The sequence below is a fragment of the Sceloporus undulatus genome, chromosome 5, assembly GCF_019175285.1.
Source record: "Sceloporus undulatus isolate JIND9_A2432 ecotype Alabama chromosome 5, SceUnd_v1.1, whole genome shotgun sequence".
In the NCBI taxonomy this organism is placed as follows: domain Eukaryota; kingdom Metazoa; phylum Chordata; class Lepidosauria; order Squamata; family Phrynosomatidae; genus Sceloporus; species Sceloporus undulatus.
This window is the reverse complement of record NC_056526.1, coordinates 115,600,922-115,618,314: the sequence shown is the minus strand read 5'-3', so window position 1 is coordinate 115,618,314 and position 17,393 is coordinate 115,600,922. Positions and strand designations below refer to the sequence as shown.

General features: G+C 41.6%; 1 protein-coding gene across 4 annotated transcripts in view; it reads left to right on the top strand.

Annotated features, from left to right (window-relative positions):
• The first annotated feature begins 9,500 nt into the window (after positions 1 to 9,500).
• The window catches only part of ARAP2 (ArfGAP with RhoGAP domain, ankyrin repeat and PH domain 2), a 145,553-nt gene continuing 137,660 nt past the window's right edge, over positions 9,501 to 17,393 (top strand). For 3 of the 4 annotated variants that reach the window (XR_006104250.1, XM_042470279.1, XM_042470281.1), the window contains exon 1: positions 9,501 to 9,719. The gene's annotated coding sequence lies outside the window, so the exon portion shown is untranslated. Of the gene's footprint in view, positions 9,720 to 14,548; positions 14,633 to 17,393 lie in introns of those variants that run through there. The other variant, XM_042470280.1, reaches the window with a different exon arrangement.

The following is a 17,393-nucleotide window of genomic DNA, read 5'->3' as shown; positions in this document are numbered from 1 at the left end:
GTGATTGGCACGGGGGCTGCCGGGTTATGGCAACCCTAACCCTGTGTGCTCCTCCCATGCTGTCCCAGACAGCGTGGCATGTGAGGAGGGAGCATGTGTCACCCTGGAAGCCCTGCGCCCCAGAAGCCCAACCCTCACACTGGTTGCCACCCAGTACAGGGATGCCAGTGTCTGACAAAAACCATGAACCTGAGACTGCAGGACCTGAGTAGAGAAGTTGAGGGAGTCTTGGAGATGCCTCATCCACAGGTCACTATGAGTTGAAGTTGACTCCAGGGCTATTTACAACAGCTCTCCTCACCATGGAATAATAATGATTGTGAATACTTAGTGGACAAAAGGAGCCATGGAATACTGAGTATCCACTGACATAGAAGAAGATATAGCATTGCACCCATAAGGTACTTGCTTATGAAGGGGATAGAGATATAAAACTTGTAGAAATTTTGAAAGATTGTAGAATTCCCCCTCCCATTTTGTTTTATTTTGAAAAAATGAAAAATGCAATATGAGTAGAACTTACAGACAGAAAGTTGTTTTGTTACTTTAGGAACATAAAAATGCATTATGTATAATTTGGCTTGGCATAAAAATATCATGTTTGCTACATTAAGAGTACAGTTCATTCAGAAAATAAAAGTCTGTTCTTGGGGGAAAGGTGGGGAATAAATGATGGATCGGGGAAAAATAAAACTCGAATTTACTGTTTTAAAATGTTATGTTTTGTTACAAACTAAGCTACAAGGTCTAAACTATCAGGAACACTGGAAATATAAGTAACCTCTTTGTTTTCACCTCTATGAGGAGCAGGCAGAAACACAAACAATAAAAACAAAAGAAACTATCAATATCAATAAAATAAAGGATGCTATTTTGTTTCTTATAGTCTTCCACAGTGCCAGACAGAAGTAAGACAATCATTCTAATAAAAACTGAGAAAAGGAAATTGAAACCAGGACTTTTAATGATGTCAGAGACTATATATAGTGTTGCATAAAATTTTTTATTTTTATAAAGAAAAAAAGGTGGGGGGGGGGGGATGGAAAAATTACCACCCATTTTTTAATTCAGTTTTTCTTTCAAGGCTTTCATATGTCTAATGTTAGACTGAATTGACCTGCCTGAGCAATGCTGATAGAAAAACTACTGAAAAGACCAGGGAATCACGTGCTTCTTCAGATGTTGGACTGCAAGTCCCAGCAGCCTTAGCCCATGTAACCAATGGTGAAAAATGGTGCATACTGCAGTGCAACAATACCATGGGCATGCTCCCACTATGAAATACAGCAAAGTGCCATTCTCTGTAAAGGACCCTAATTCCCATTTGAAACTGATTTCTGTCACGATGTGATCGAATCCTTTTGTGATGAAGTGAGGCAAAGGCAAAAAACCTGGTGTTTCCAAAGAGTACTTCAAAAGAGGTTCTTTTGAGAAGAATAGATTCTGAAGCGAGTTCCATAAGTGGGGACGACAGATCAGAATAGATTCTTTCTGAAGGGTAGGAACAAATGGCAGAGGAGAGTTTACCATCCCTCCTCAGTTTTTGACAGATCCACCATTTTCCTCCCTCTCAGTGCTGCTACTGTACTTGTTTTTTTTTAAATTAAATTGAACACATATTTAATTGATTGCTTTTGCAACTACTTGAAAAGGCATGTACTGTAGTTGCTAAAGCAATCAATCGAATATGCGTTCAATTTAATGTAAAACAAAAAATAAAAACTCATTGTCCTCCCCTTCATTTTCCTGCCTCATTCCCCAGCATCACTCCATTGCCATCCTCCTCCTCCTACCATTGCTTGGATTTAGTGATGAAGGAAGGAACCCTGGGCGGGGAAGGATGAGGAGCCCCTAGGGGTCTCCCTCACCCCTGCCATGCTTGGATCGCTTGATCCAAGCATTGCACAGGTTTGGAGAGAATCCCTGGGGGTCTCTCTCACCCCTGCCATGCTGGGATCCAGTGATCCAAGCATGGCACAGGTCCAGAGAGGACCTCTGGGGGTATCACTTGCCCCGCCATCCTTGGATCAAGCCCGTGGCTCCTCCTTCTCCAGGACATCCCCTCCATTTCCCCCCCCCCCCCCGGCTTGTAAGTCTAGGCTGCTTACGTCATAATGATTGACGTGTCTTTTGAAGTCGGGCAGCTAGTGGGAATCTCTGGGAAAAGAGCAGGATACAGCTAAAAATAAATATAATAATAGCTGTTGCAGTTTGGTTTCACTCCCCCCTGTAGTTACCAAAATCTGTGGATGCTGAAGTCCCGTTAAACACAATGGATAGATGACAAAATGGTGTCCCATATGTAAAATGGCAAAATAGTGGTTTGCCTTTCAGAATTTATATATTTTTTGGACATTTTCAAGCCATGGATGCTTGAATCTGTAGATAAAGAATCCATGGAGATGGAGGGCTGACATGAAGGTGCAAATGAAAATAAACACACTAAATATACAAAAACAAACAAAATATTTTTTATTTATTCTACTGTATAAAGTGGATGGGTGTGCAACATCCACACGTAATTGTAAAAGAAGGTCCCAAGAGTAAAAAGGTTTCAGTAGTACTGATCTAGCTGTTATATTATAGCCAATATTGTCCAGATGAATGTGCTGCTTAGTGATGATGAGAGTTGTAATCAGATACATCTATATGACATCTCTTTGGGAAAAGTTGTCCATGATAACTGACAACAGCTTCCTAGGCATTCAGATTGTCAAAAAATTGAATCTGAGATCATGCACATGCAAAGTGTACATTCTTATCACTGAGCTTTAGATGACCTCTTTCCCAATGTAATAATCACATTTAAGAAGCTACTTTATTTACATCAAAATTGCCAATACATAGAACTGATGTGCAAATGTAAACAAGTATGAGTTGAGCAGATGTGACTCTGAAATCTGGAGAGAAGGATCAGTCCTTTAGTTCCTAACCTATTATTCATCTGCTTCATTTCTTCAGTGCATAGCATTTGCAAACTGACGAAAAGCTGAAGAAAATGATTTGCAATGGATTTGCAAATGCCATTTCGAATCAATTTTTAAATGGGCAATTGTATTTTCTTATATTTTAAAAGAAAGAGAAATCTCTTCCAATGATGCTAATGCAGAAAGCAAGAAGAAAAGGACAGTATCAGATAATAAAATCTCTGGTGTTTTCTGAGCTGTCAGCTGATATTTGCAAACAGAGTGCACCCTGGGAACATTGTTAGCTCTTAGAATAATGTTGTCTTGTTCCTCTCGCAATATCAGAATTGCATCAGGTTCATGGAATGCAATTTCCTTTCTGATTTTTGTAAGATTTTTCTTGGCTCAGCCTTGCTGCAGTGTGAGTGAATTTATAGCAAGCTGAAACTTCCATTCAGTTACCACAAGGAATGATGTCTTGTAGAATCTGATAAACGGCACTTTTCTCATTTCTATAAAATGAGGAAGAATACATATAAACTTTTGCGCTAGGAGTCAAACCATAAAATAACCTTCTACACAGAACTTTCTTTGCAATGAATTCCATACAAAATATACAACAGAGAATATGGATAATGGAAGCACAGCAATAATGACGGCTATTTCATGAACTGATGCTAGATTTAGACGGCAGAAAGAAACCTCCAAAGCAATCCTGTACTTGAACTCCACTAGCTGAGAAGGGTACAGAATATGTGAAAGCATGCTATACCAGTGAGAGATACAGCTAGCATGTCTGGCTCTATTATTAGGAAGAGAAAAGCAGCTAGTCCAAGAGCATAGAAGGGCAACAAACTGTTAGGTATTTATTTTATTAAAACTGTACTTTTACTGCCAGGTATGAGGAAAGAGGCTTCCAGGATGTTTTGCCTCACATGTCAAAATAACCTATCAGGCTGTGAGTACCACATACCTTGACTTGAGTGTAACAGTGGTACCTCGGGATACGAAATACCCAGGTTACGAAATTTTCGGGATACGAAAAAATCCCATAGGAAATCATTGTTCCGGGTTACGAATGTTTTTTCGGGATACGAAGAAAATTTTTGGTGCTTTTTTCGGCTTTTTCGCACGAAACGCGGCTTTTCCCCATTAGCGCCTATGGCAATTCGGCTTACGAAGGCTTTTCGGGTTACGAAAGCGGCCGCGGAACGAATTAATTTCGTAACCCGAGGCACCACTGTATAGGGAGGTGCCATTTGCTCTTTGGCCTCAAGCGGAAAAGTGCCTTATATTGTTCCTGATGGCTGCCATGAATGACATGTTAACAGAATATCTATGATTTACCAGCAGAACACTCCACAAGTACACAACTGTTTCACTGGTATCAAGTCAGAGATCTCCTTAGAAGCCAAGATGACTAAATTGAAGCTGACATATTTTGGCCATATAATGAGAAGGCATGGATGCTAGGAAAGGTAAAGAGGAGAAAAAAGAGAAGAAAACTGCATACCAGATGGATGGATTCAATCAGGAGGGACACAGGCATGGGCTTGCAGGAACTAAGTAGAATAGTGGAGGATAGAGGTTCTTGGAGATGTCTCATCTACAGGGTCACCATGGGTTGAGGTCAACTTGATGACAGATAACAATAACATCAACAATAACAACAAAGGTGTGCTGGGGCAGTGACAAGAACACTGAACACTAGTGTGGTGTAATGGTCTGAGTGTTAGATTGCCCCCCTGGAGACCAGGGTTCATGTCCCTGCATGGTCATGGAAATCCACTCAGTGACCTTGGGCAAACCACACTTTCTCAGTCTCAGAGGAAAGGAATGGCAAACCCCCGGTGAACAAATGTGCTAAGAAAAGCCCCAAACAGGTTCACTTTAAGGTTACTATGTTGTAAATGACTTGAAGGCACACACTAATAATGAAAATAAATAAAAATAAATAAATGCTGAGATAGGAAACCACACGTGTACCATTAGCAGGATGGGAAACCACATGTATATCATTTTCTGTATAGCACTGCTCCAGTATGGTTTAGTGATTCGAACATTGAAAGATAACTCTGAAGAGCAGGGTTCGATTGCCCCTCAGCCATAAAACCCACTGGGTGACCTTGGGCAGTCTTGCGTCTGGAGAAAAGATTTTCTATCCCCTGGAGTCCAAAGGGGGGGAAACAGAGCCTGTTGGTGACTGATCTGCCTTGCCCAAAACACTATGAGAGTCCTTTCACACTATGCAATTACTGTGGGACTTCACCATCTGCAAGTTTACCATCTGCAGATTTGGGCATCCATGGTAGGCAAGCCCTGTTGTCTCAATAGTGGTGTGTGCACATGACCACACTATTATTAACCTTTATTTATATAGCGCTGTAAATTTACACAGCGCTGTACATACTGTGCACACACTGCACCACCATTAGGGACAATGAGGCTTGAGGTCCCACATTTTTTTGTATCTGTAGGGGGAAGGGGTCTGAAATGGATCCCTCACAGATATGAAGGTTCGACTGTATAGCACTGTGCTACTGTTTTAATTGCCATGGGGCCATCGTATGGATTTCTGGGGGTTGTAGTTCGATGAGGCCCTGAAGTTCTCCTTCATTTTGGCCATGTGGACTTTGAGAGACAAAGGTCCAAAATGCACTGCAGAAATAGTTGACTTTGAGACCACTTTAACTGCCCTAACTCAGTTCTAGGGAATTTTGGAAACTACAGTTCTGTGAGACATTTACCCTTCTCTGTCAGAGATCTCTGGTGCCACAATAAACTACAATTTCCAGGACTGAGCGAGGGCAGTTAACATGGTCACAAACTGGATTGTTCCTGTAGTGTGTTTTGGACCAAAGAGTCATGAAGTCCAGAAACAAAATATAAACTCTCATAGCAATATAAAGAAAAACCTTTGAAAGCTTGCATCATGTATTTTGTACACTTTGGTTGGTCCAATAAAAGTATCAGTTTTGTGGATTTTGGATGTTCTTGTACCTTGCTGTACTGCCAACATGGCTACCCATGGATATGTCTTCACAAAATCAGTGATATGGTGCTATCCAGACCCATGTTGTGTATTCCTGAAGCTGTCAGTGGGACAAACTGATGAGAGAAAACATACAAAAGGGGAGTTTACAGATAAACAGAGCAATGTGCCCAAGCAGTCTAACATGCAGGGTTGCCTTTGGTCCCATGTATGTTGTGGCATTGCAACATTGCTGATGGCATGCCCCAATTGCCAAGTTCACATACACTCAAATATTTCACAGATGCAAACAGTGACTGTGTGGTCAAGCAATATCAGAGTGAGCTTCTCCCTCTCCACACTTTCTTGGGCTAATAAAGTAATGGGTATTGGCATCTCTTCCACCTGCATAGTATACCTACCATAATTTCACAGATGGAAACCAGGATACATGTGGTCCAGCAGCATCCGAGTATGGCCAAGGTGACAAAAAATATTAATGAGGAAGAATATACAAACTAGGAGAGGCAGAAGCAGTTTGCTTTTGCCCAAGGCTATTGAAAAAGGCTCTGAGTCTGCCCCCTCCTCTCCTCTGCTGACTTAATTTGTATACAAACTGCTTTTGCACTTTGAACTCAGTTTGCAGCAATCACACTAAGCTACAGACAAAGGGGGGAAATGGGAAGAGGAGACTGAACATTTTACAAGCAGCCAAAAAAATTGGACAACATTAATCGAAACTGCTCCTGAAAAATTGGGACATTTGGAATGTATGGCATTGTGGGATTGTATTTTGGGACCAGACATAATGTGGGTATAACACATAGTGAACCTTCTATTTTAATACACACAGATAGGGACCTATATTTTATGGACATTGCTGCATGGGAATCTCCCTGTTTCCTAGATTATACTTTCTGGTTTGGATTAAATGTATTTTTAGAGTGAAGTTAAGGTGGCCAACCTTTGAAGTGTCACCTGGAGCTGTGCCTTTAAGGGCATTTTGATTGCAGCCATTAGTCAGTGATAAGGGCTTATCTGAAGCTCCATAAGCATTACCTGGCAAGTTTTGTAGCTCAGACTGCAGGTGAGGCATTTGGGCTGTTGGCAAGGTTTCTTTCATTAAATGTTGTTTGTATATTTTTTTTGAAAGTATATAAGATTAAGCTTCTTGAGAGATAGTCACAAAAAAAGAAAAGAAATCGAAGTGCCTGTCTGTATATTTTAAATCAAGTAACAGCTATTCTTCTGGATCTTGTCCCATGTTATCCAATGTGGTTCTATGCAAAAATATTTAGAAATCCTGATGGAACTGGAAAAGATTGACTCCCAAAGTACTAGTATGGCTACCCTGGATCCTGCATAGGGAGAAAGGTGGAATAGAAATCAAATCAATCAGTCAGTCAGTGAGATTTCTCTGGAGCTTAACAGTATGATTCTATGTGTCATACATCAGAAGCTGGTCTTTCCAGCTTCAGTCAGACATACTCTAGACTACAGAAGAGTTTCTTAATCTGGGATCAATGCGTTTCGTAAGGGGTTCATGAATGAGAGTCAGTGAGTCCATGAACTGAGTGCAAACATGTGCTCCACCCCTGCTTCCTTCCTGTTAGTTTAAAAATAGTTGTGAATTCTTTCCCCCCTTCAAATTATGTTATTAAAATATTGTTTCAGTACTTTTCTGGTGTGGCTTTTAGTACCTGAGACCTTTATCTTTATGTTGCTATGCCATGTGGTCACATACCACAGAGACATGTCACCATGTTATGAGAAGGGGGGGCAGGGCGGGATCTCTAACGTTCTTTGAATTATTAAATAAGTTTCTTAACCGAAAGAAGAAATTAAGAATCATTGCTCTAGAACAGTGGTTCTCAACTTTCCTAATGCCACAACCCTTTAATACAGTTCCTCGTGTTGTGGTGACCCCCAACCATAAAATTGCGGTGTCTCGGTTCCTAGGACCATCGGAAATATATGTTTTTTTTTATGGTCTTAGGCAACTCCTATGAAAGGGTCGTTCGACCCCCAAAGGGATTGCGACCCACAGGTTGAGAAACGCTGCTGTAGAGGCTACAAATTTGGTGAGAAATCATTCTTTTTAACAACAATAAAGCCCATCCCAGTTTGTTTGCAAGAGAAGCAAAGAAGATTGAGCTGGGCCTACCGATAGATTTTTAGGTTATCAGAGGGCCAGCATGGTGCAGTGGTCTAGGTATTGGACTATGACACTGGGAGACCAGCGTTTCAATCCTGGCTTGGCAATGGAAACCCACTGGGTGACCCCGGGCAAGTCACACTCTCTCCGCCTGAGATGGCAACGGCAAACTTCCTCTGAACAGCCCCATGAAATTGCTGAAGGCACACAACAACAAAAACAGTGGCCTGGCCAAGGGTGTGTGTGTGTGTATATAATCTGTCTGAAAATGACACCTCATCCCAAGTCACAGTACTCAGGGCTAGCCTGCTTCCTAAGGTGGAAAAACCTGACAGGTAGTTTTCCTTGGCAACAAAGAAGCCCAAAACAATATCAGTCTGTCAGGGCACCTCAAATTGGCTGCCCCCCAAAAACCACCACGCTCTACCCAGTGGTCCCTGTTGCAAGAGACCAGCAAAGAAACCCTATTCCCAGTTGGTAGAATTCAAAGATATAGTCAGGTTGGTCTGTAGAATCAGTGTGCGGAGAGCTCTTGTAGCACCTTTGAGATTCACTGAAAGAAAGCAATTGGCAGCATGAGCTTTTGTCGATTTCAGTCTACTCCCTCAGATGCATTGGTGGAGTCGACCTACTCCACCAAATGCATCTGAGGGAGTAAACTGAAATCGACAAAAGCTCCTGCTGCCAATTGCTTTCTTTCAGTCAGTCTCAAAGGTGCTACAAGATCTTGGATTGGGTCTAGCTTACTTAAGGGAACACCTCCTCCCATACAATCCTTCCCACACACTCAGGTCAGGTCCTCTGGGATGAATTTACTGCAGTCAAGAAAAACTAGACTGGTGGTGACTTCCCAGAGGACCTTTCCAGCTGCCGCTCTAAAATGTGGAACCACATTGGAGGAGACTCCAGATTTCACCCCTCAATGAAGGATAAAAAGGCGATAAAAACTATCCTCTTCCAGAGGGCCTTCCCAGACTGGCCTTTGCTGCAATTGTATTGTAGTTATATGGTTTTTTATTGTTGTAATTTTATACTGAAGGGAGGGAGGGAGGGTTGAAGGGTTGGGGGATTGTTTTTCTTTGCTATTGTTTTATTTATTTGTACAGTATGACCTTCTGCTGTGTTACCCGCCTGGGTCCTCAAAAGGCAGAGGTGGGATACAAATAAATATTTATTATTATTATTATTATTATTATTGTCTCTCTTCTTCCCAGTTGTTTTACAGTGACACTACTCTTCTGCTGGAGGCAGGATTTGAACCCTGGTTACAAGGACCCATGCCTCTAACTACTAAGAAAATCCAGGCTAGGCTTCTGGCTTCATTCACTTCCTCCCTGGACCAGAGCAAAAGTGCCTTTGGTTGAATTGCTGCCTAGCAAGGAGGCTTTTAAAGGCGGGGGAAGAGGAGGAGGCCCTTCTCCTGGGAAGGAAGGGAAGGGAGGCACTAGGCAGGCAGGCAGCCTGGCTCCTCCTCAGGTGTCCCTTCCACACCTTTCCCTGCCTCTCCCTCAAGCCCTTCCCTCCTTGAACCAACAAAGTCCAAGCGAGAAAGAAGAAAGTGTGAGGCAGGGAGGAAGCAAAAGGAAAGCAAAAGAGGGAAGGGGGGCGCCCAGTGGCTTCCTTTCTTCTCCTGGAGGGAATTGCGCCCCCCCCAATAAACAACAACAACAACAACAAGAGTTGGGAGGTAAGTTTTTAAGGGGAGGGTGACTTGAAGTTCTTTGGCTTCTCAGCTCTAATTCTTGGGTTTGCTGGGGGGGGACATACACACCCATCAGATAGCATTACAGAAAGACAGGGTGCATCTGCACTCTAGAAAGAAAGCAGTTTGACACCACTTTCACTTCCAGGGCTCCATGCATTATACAGAATGGCCAGGCGTCCTCCTTGGACTTACATTTCAACCTTCTGTCCAGGAGGGATTTCAAAACGCCCTCCATTTTGAGCAGGACCAAGAAGCATGGGTTTCTCTTTAGAGGAGTGCTTTTAGCTGTGTTTTTGTCATGTTCCCCCATTTTTCTTGAATGGCCTACATTTTGCCCTCCTTTCAGTTTCTCTCCTCTCCTGGGATTTGTAGTTTTGTGAGGCACCAGCACTCTCTGGCAGAGAAGGGCTTGCAAAACCCACAAATCCCAGGATCCCAGCTACAGCACTTAAAGTGATGCCAAACTGCATTATGCCTCCACTGTAGATGCCCTCAGAGGGAAAGCTAATGTGCATCTTGATGGAAGCCAACTGACTGTTTACAGTTGTTGCTGTTGTTGTTGCTGTGTGCCTCCAAGTCACTTTTTTGACTCATGGCAACCCCATCCTAGGGGTTTCTTGGCAGGTTTCTTCAGAAGGGATTTGCCATTGGCTTCCTCTGAGGCTGAGAGAGTGTGTCTTGCCCAAGGTCACCCAGTGAGCTCCATGGCCAAGCAGAGGGGATTCGAGCTCTGCTCTCCAGAGTTTTAGTCCAGTGCTCAAACCACTACACCCCACTGGTTCTCACAAGTCTAATTTGAACCAGAGAGCCAGTGTGTTGTCATGGTTTGCGTGTCGAACTGTGACTCTGGAGACCAGGGCTCAATTCCCAGGTTCAGCAATGAAACACCTTGGGCAAGCTACATACTCTCAGCCTCAGGGGAAGGCAATGGCAAAGTCCCAAGATGGGTCCTCCTAAGGGTCACCATAAATCAGAAGTGACTTGAAGACACAACAACAACAATTGTGGCCATGGTTCGGACTTTCAAAGCAATGGGGGGGGGGGATCATGAGAGTCTTCTATTTGCCCCCATAAATTAAAAAATAAAAAAGAGAGTTGTTCAGCTTTAATGATGCTTTTAATAAAAGCAATAATAATTTTTCAGATCTCTTCAGTATTGTTACAACAACCCTGAAAGGTAGGCAATATTATGAGTGTTGCCAACATGCCTCGAAGATATTCCCCTGAACGTTTTACCAAAATCCAAAACCCCTAGAATTCCTCAATATTTATTATTATTATTAAGTCAAAATTCCAGGAAAGGAATTAATTAAATACTGCGGATTCCAGGGAATTCCCCGGAAATTGGCAACACTGAATATTAGAGGCAGAGAGGCCTCTTCTGAGAGAGAAGAGTTTTCTTAAGGTCACCTAAAGAATTCATTGTTGGTTTTCATCAATGTTTTCAGTGGTATTGGGAAGCCCGAAGTTCTGCATAGGGCAGCCTGCAGTTTACAGCTGAGCCCTGTAACCATTTCATCATCATCATCATCATCATCATCATCATTATTTCTCCTATCAGGAAAGGCCCTGCTTATAACATTTCTTTTTCTAGTTAAGGTACAGGAGGAGGAGAAGGGCTATTCCTCTAATGTGGCAACCCTTGTTGATGGGTATTTGCTGTTTTGCTGAGGTGGCAAGTGAGGATAACTACAAGTTTGGACTGGCTGCTCAGCTCTTTATTCTCACCATCTGTATATTTGAAAGCGGAGAATAGGTCTGCCATCACTGGTTAATGAGGAATTTTCTTCATTACAGTACTGTACTTAATTTATTCCAGGGTTGCTTATGGCTCAGCCTGCTTGTGGTGCAAGAGATCAGTCTTGCTGTGTACAAAATCAGACTATATCAAGGCTTGGAAAAGTTACTGTTGGGGATTACAACTCCCAGACTACCCCATTGATTTGGGGCATTCAGGGAGTTGTAGTCCATAAACACTTTCCTTAAGGATTGGAATATATCAGAAATTCCTGAGTGGCTTCACAGTGCATTTTATATGAGTCCCCCAGTTTCTTTTATACATATTCTCCAACATTTCACAGATAAAAACTAGGACATTTGTGGCCAAACACCATCTGAAGGATTATTCAGAATGTTTTTGTTTTAACATGACCATGTGAATAATCTAAATTATGCATTCCGGTTTTGTTGTTCACACTTAACTTAGACGAATCAATTTTAGATATTTTCCCATGTTTTCCTAAAAGATTCGCATTGTCGACTGTGAATAACTAAAGCAAATAGACCCAGGATAAACCAGGACAAAATATGCAGAGATGCAGTTCCACCACATGTTTAGTTGCTCACATGTGTCAGCACTCAAATAAAGATGGAGTCGATGATGCAAATGTATTGGAAACACATTCAAGGCATGCAGAATTTTATCCTGGTTTACCCTGGCTCTATTTGCTTTAGTTATTCACACAGTTGAGGATGCAAATCTTTTAGAAAAACTTGGAAAAATACCCAAAATCGATTAGTCCAGGTTAAGTGGGGTTTCTTTTGGCAGCCCCCCTTCCAAACTTAACTGGAATGCCCTTTCCAAATCAGGACAGTTGGAGGGTACGCCCCCCCCTTCATTGTTTTCCAGGGAAAGGGAGTGAGTGGGCAAGGCTGTGACTCTTGAAAGCATTTGACTTGTAAGCAGTCTTGTTGCAACAGACAAGCCCATACATGTGGGACTGGAGGCATTCAGGGAGCACAAAGTGTAAATTGCTAAAACAGCAGAGCTGTAGCAGCCGTTAAGCAATTGTTTTCCAGCCTCCACTTCACTCTTGAGCTGAGTTGCTGCTTATTCACAGTGAGCTGTCTCTGTAACCCCCATTTGTTCCTCCTTGGGGACTAGTTTCCCTGGCTTTTCCTTTGACATATAATACTCCTTAAAGAGCACAAGATGCCAGCCTCCTGTAAGTGTCTGGCAGGGAGTGGAAATCCTTAAGTATTCTTGTCATTGCAAGATTCTTAGCATTTTAATTGTGAAATGCTGCCTGCTGTTCATCTTACAACAACAGATAGTTCTCATGGGTTATTTAGCGTGAGAGGATACCTTTATTTATCAAAGGCACACTATAAAGCTTTGCACACATGAATTGTAGCTGCACTGCAAGTGGAACGACCATTTGGGGGATGTGGATTCTTCTTGGAACAGTGGAACAACTTGTCATTTGGTTTTCTGCTGTAACAAATTGCATTTGCAGAAGGCAGAACTGAACAGGTTGGCTCCAATCTCTGTCATACCACACTGTTATAGTGCTTTGATCGTGCTTTAGCTGTCAGGGCCTCATCCCATAGATTCCTAGGATTTTTAGTTTGGTGAAGCACAGAGCTCTCTGGTAGAGAATCTTAATTTCATCACAAAACTACAGATCTCTGGACCCCATAGAACAGAGCAGTCAGAGTGGGATTGAAGTGCTATAATAATGTTGTAGCATGAAGAAGAGATCTGTTTCATTTGCCAGTATCTATATCTATCTTTGTTTATGTGCAATGTTCAGAACATTCTTTCATGCTGTAAGGGATTTGATAAGGATTTGTCACCCTGTCCCAGGACATGGCTCTGTGTGTGTATGTGTGCATGTACATGCGTGAAGGGATTTGTCTCATTATCCATGATCACTGGTTGGAGATTGCAGGGAGACGGGGCCGGGGGGGGGGGGGAGAATGATGTTATCCTCCTTCTGTCGTATTAGGACTGCAGAAACATACCAGTTTTCTACTTATGGAATACTTTTTTAGACTACAGTTTACCAAATTCCCCATGCAGCAGTGGCCATGGTGATTTGGGATTATGGAGGTTCTAGTCCAAAAAGTAACTTTCTCACATTCTGGATAGAAACAATTATTTTCTTCTTTCTTTTATAAAACTTGTTTTTGTCTAGAATCATTCTGGGGCCAGAGTTACATCACTGTGATCTGGTGCATCCTATAGACTCCTGCAGTTTGTGAGACATTACAGCTCTATATGGCTGAGACTTCTAAGTACTCCTTCCCAACCTGCAAACCTCAGCATTTATTAGCGCGTAGTCATAGCAGTTAAAGTAGAATCGTTGCGCTATAACTATGTGGCGTGAAAGGGCCCTTAATGTAACAGAAAATATGTGCAACAGAACATAAGCTAAAATCTAACAGTAGGTTCTTGTTGTTGTTATTGACAGGCCTGATTTCACATAGTTAAGCCTCAGCAATTGTCAAGGATGTTTTAGCACTTGAGGTTTAATATCTCTTTCAGAACAGGCCTTAGTTTGCCAATGGAACATAAAATAATAAAAATAATAAAAACTTTATTTATACCCTGCTTTTCTGTTGCCAAACAATCAAAGCGGCTTACCACTAAAAATCAGTCCATTATACAATACATTGTACATAGAATATTCCCGTCCCCCCTAAAAAGGAATTAAACACATTACATTACAATTAAAAATTTGTCAATTAAAATAAATTGTTAATAATAAAATAATCAAATGGGCTGAGTGGTACATAGCACATAATGGCAGGGGATTCATTTTTGGAACAGAGATTTTCTTTGAAGTTTCAAAAGATCTTTAAAAGCTGGTTGTATTTGTGTAGCAAGAATCATCTCTCTTTTGTTATTTCACACTTCCCTTGTTTTCTTAAGACAGCTGGATGGCCATGTCCCGTTCCATATTATTTACTACAGATGAAGAAGTCTTTTATAAATGCTAAAACACTAGCCATCCCATCATTATGAGGGATGTCAGCTTTGTACTGTGGTTTCATACATATTTAATTCCCTCACAACCCTCTAGGATAGGGAACATGTGGCTGGGGTGTGGTATTGCAAGTCCCATCAGTGTTGGCCAACATGGTTAATGGTGAAGGATGGGAGGAGCTGCAATGTAACAACACTACCTTTGTTCCTCTTGTTAGGTCTCCATTCTCTTTATGGACAATAATTTTGTTTTTCAAAACTTCCCTAAAAGTGTAGCATATAGTATAGGGTGGCCTCACTAGAGACTCTGTGTAGCAAGTATGTAACTTGTGTTGCGACCTGAATGGTTTAGGCCATCCGTTTTTACCCAAGAGACAATAAGAGCTCACTCCTCACACTTGAATCTGTTTGACATTTTAATCAAATGTATTCGTTTTATGACCTATAAAATGTGTTACAGAAAGCAGCAAATAATATACCAGTTTGTCAAGCTTGGAAACTGAGAGGCAGGGTTGATTTTAGCCATGTAGTTGCTTTCCCACCAGGGAGGAGCTGAGATGAAAAGGTGTAGGAAGCCATGGTTACTGCTTAAATAACTCTGATAATCAGAAGTGACACATCCAGTTGAGCTTTAGGCAAATACATGTTGTAAGAAATGCTCTAAATGTTGTCCAGGGAATGAAAGACTCTTCAGTTACATGGGTGTGATTGTGTGAAATTGAATTCCGTCAGAAGGGCTGATAAAGCTTTTCCTCCATTGTAGTAGTGCTAGAGATTCTCAAGGAACATGCATCTGAAGTGTGGAAGAACAGCTTTGTAAATCACCTTTATATGCCTTTTATTCACTCACACAGGCCTCTCGTGGCTTGTTCTGAAGCTGGTAATCGTAGAGTCCTGGGGCCGTTTCACACTGTACAATTATAGCACAATGACTACAGTTTAAGTGCCATGGTTACACCCAGTGGATTGCAGTTTGGTCAGGTACTAGAGCTTTCTAGACGAGAATTCTAAGTACCTCTCCCTAAACTTCCAGTCCCAGGAATCCACAGGCTGTTGCCTTGGCAGTTAAAGTGGAATAATAGTGCTATAATTGTGCAGTGTCAAATGGCCCCAGGTTTGGATTGAACGTGACTAATTGTAGTCTTCCTGGTTTAGTAGTTGTGAAGGGGCCTCATGGCCAGACAAGCAGCCTGTTCACATTTGGGCAATATATGGTTGACTGTATACAGATCCAAGGCTTGGAGTGATGTCAGATAATTGTGTCTGTTGTGGGAGTAGGCAGCTGTCCTAGGGTTTGCACCCTGCAGCCCTATTGGTGAGTTGCATTAATGTGCGTGCACTCCTGACTTCAAGTGTCCTGTTGATATCTGGCAGCCCTGTAAATTTCATAGGTGTTTCTTAGGTAAGGAACGGTCAGAGGTGATTTGCCATTGTTTTCCTCAGAAATAAAAACTAGAAGTGACTTCTTTTAATTTACTTTTATTTTTGATGGGTTTTTGGCCACTTTCCCCAATCTTGTGGTGTTGTGGTAGGTATTAAATGAAACTGCTCCATTTTCATGTCTGCTGTGGTGGTTTGAGGGTGACTTTTTGGCAAAATTGCAGATAAGAGATACTCTGGGGCTGTAGAGACTGGTGACTCTATAGTCCCCAGACCATCTCCTATTTTTGGACTATGAGTTAAATTGCCCCCCCCCCCCCCCCCAATCTGCATTAGCTAATATTTACTTTACATGAGTGGATATGCATTTGATGGCATAGGTGTAAACTGGGCCATGCGTAATGACCGTTGAAGCTATTTCACATGGCTGTGCCAGAGTGAGTAGTGTAGGGGTTAGACAGTATCAGACTAGGACTGCAGAGGTCCAGCTTCAAATTCACACTTACCTATGAAGCCCACTGGCTGAAGTCTGCATATCATAACATTTCTTTACAGAACAGTTGTCAGGATAAAATTCCAGTTGCAACCTGGTATACTGCCTTGTGTTTCTTGAAGGAAAAGTGTGATGTAAATGCAATAAATAAACCAAAACAGATTCTTCCCAAAAAGGATTCTTTCTTTCTGGTGATAGCTATGCAAGGAATAATGCTAAAAGCAAAAACAAAAACAAAACAGTATCACTTTTTTAACCAGCAGTTCCAGTTCAGTCTTTACATATTCAAATGTAAATAGAAAAGAAATAATGTATTAAACTGGTTGTCAAATGGTGAGGTGGGACTCCTAGGGGTGGGTGAGAGTTTCTCAAGGGGTGCGCAAGACTTCGAGACCCTCCTCAATCCTCCTCCCAAACTTTTTACTATGCAGAGTTTACACATGTGTTGGGTTAAATATTGAATTTAAATAAAAATATTGAAATAAACTATTAATTTGAATGATGTTATTTTAAAAATGTAAAATATGAATGTACATGGATATGAATATACATGAAAATATGTACACTAAGTAAAAAAAACCCTATTTTTTTTAAAAAAAATTTTTGTGGGGGGGGGGTCAACTGCATGTAAATGTAAAGGGATTTGAGTACTTTTTTTATATCTCAGAAATAGAGAGGATTTTTATGGAATCAAGTAACAATACATTTTCCCAAGCATAATATGAAACAGCCATAAACAGCGCTAAACAAGCAAGCCTGGCTGCCAAACAAGGACTGATAAACCAGGAAGCTATGAGGTCACTAATTCTCCATCACCAGATGATAAGAGTCCTGTGGAGACATAATAGATGTTTATCACACTATGCTCTTAAAGAGGTACTATTCCAGTGTGACTCCTCTAGCAGCCTCCTGTTGCATGCTGGGATTAGCAGTTTTAAGGAGCTGAACTTCTCTGCCTGAGAATTCTAAATACCCCTCCTTAAAACTGCCAATCCCAGCATGCAACAGGATGCAGCTAGAGGAGTCACACTGGAATAGTACCTCTTTAAGAGCTCATCTGATAAACACCATTATC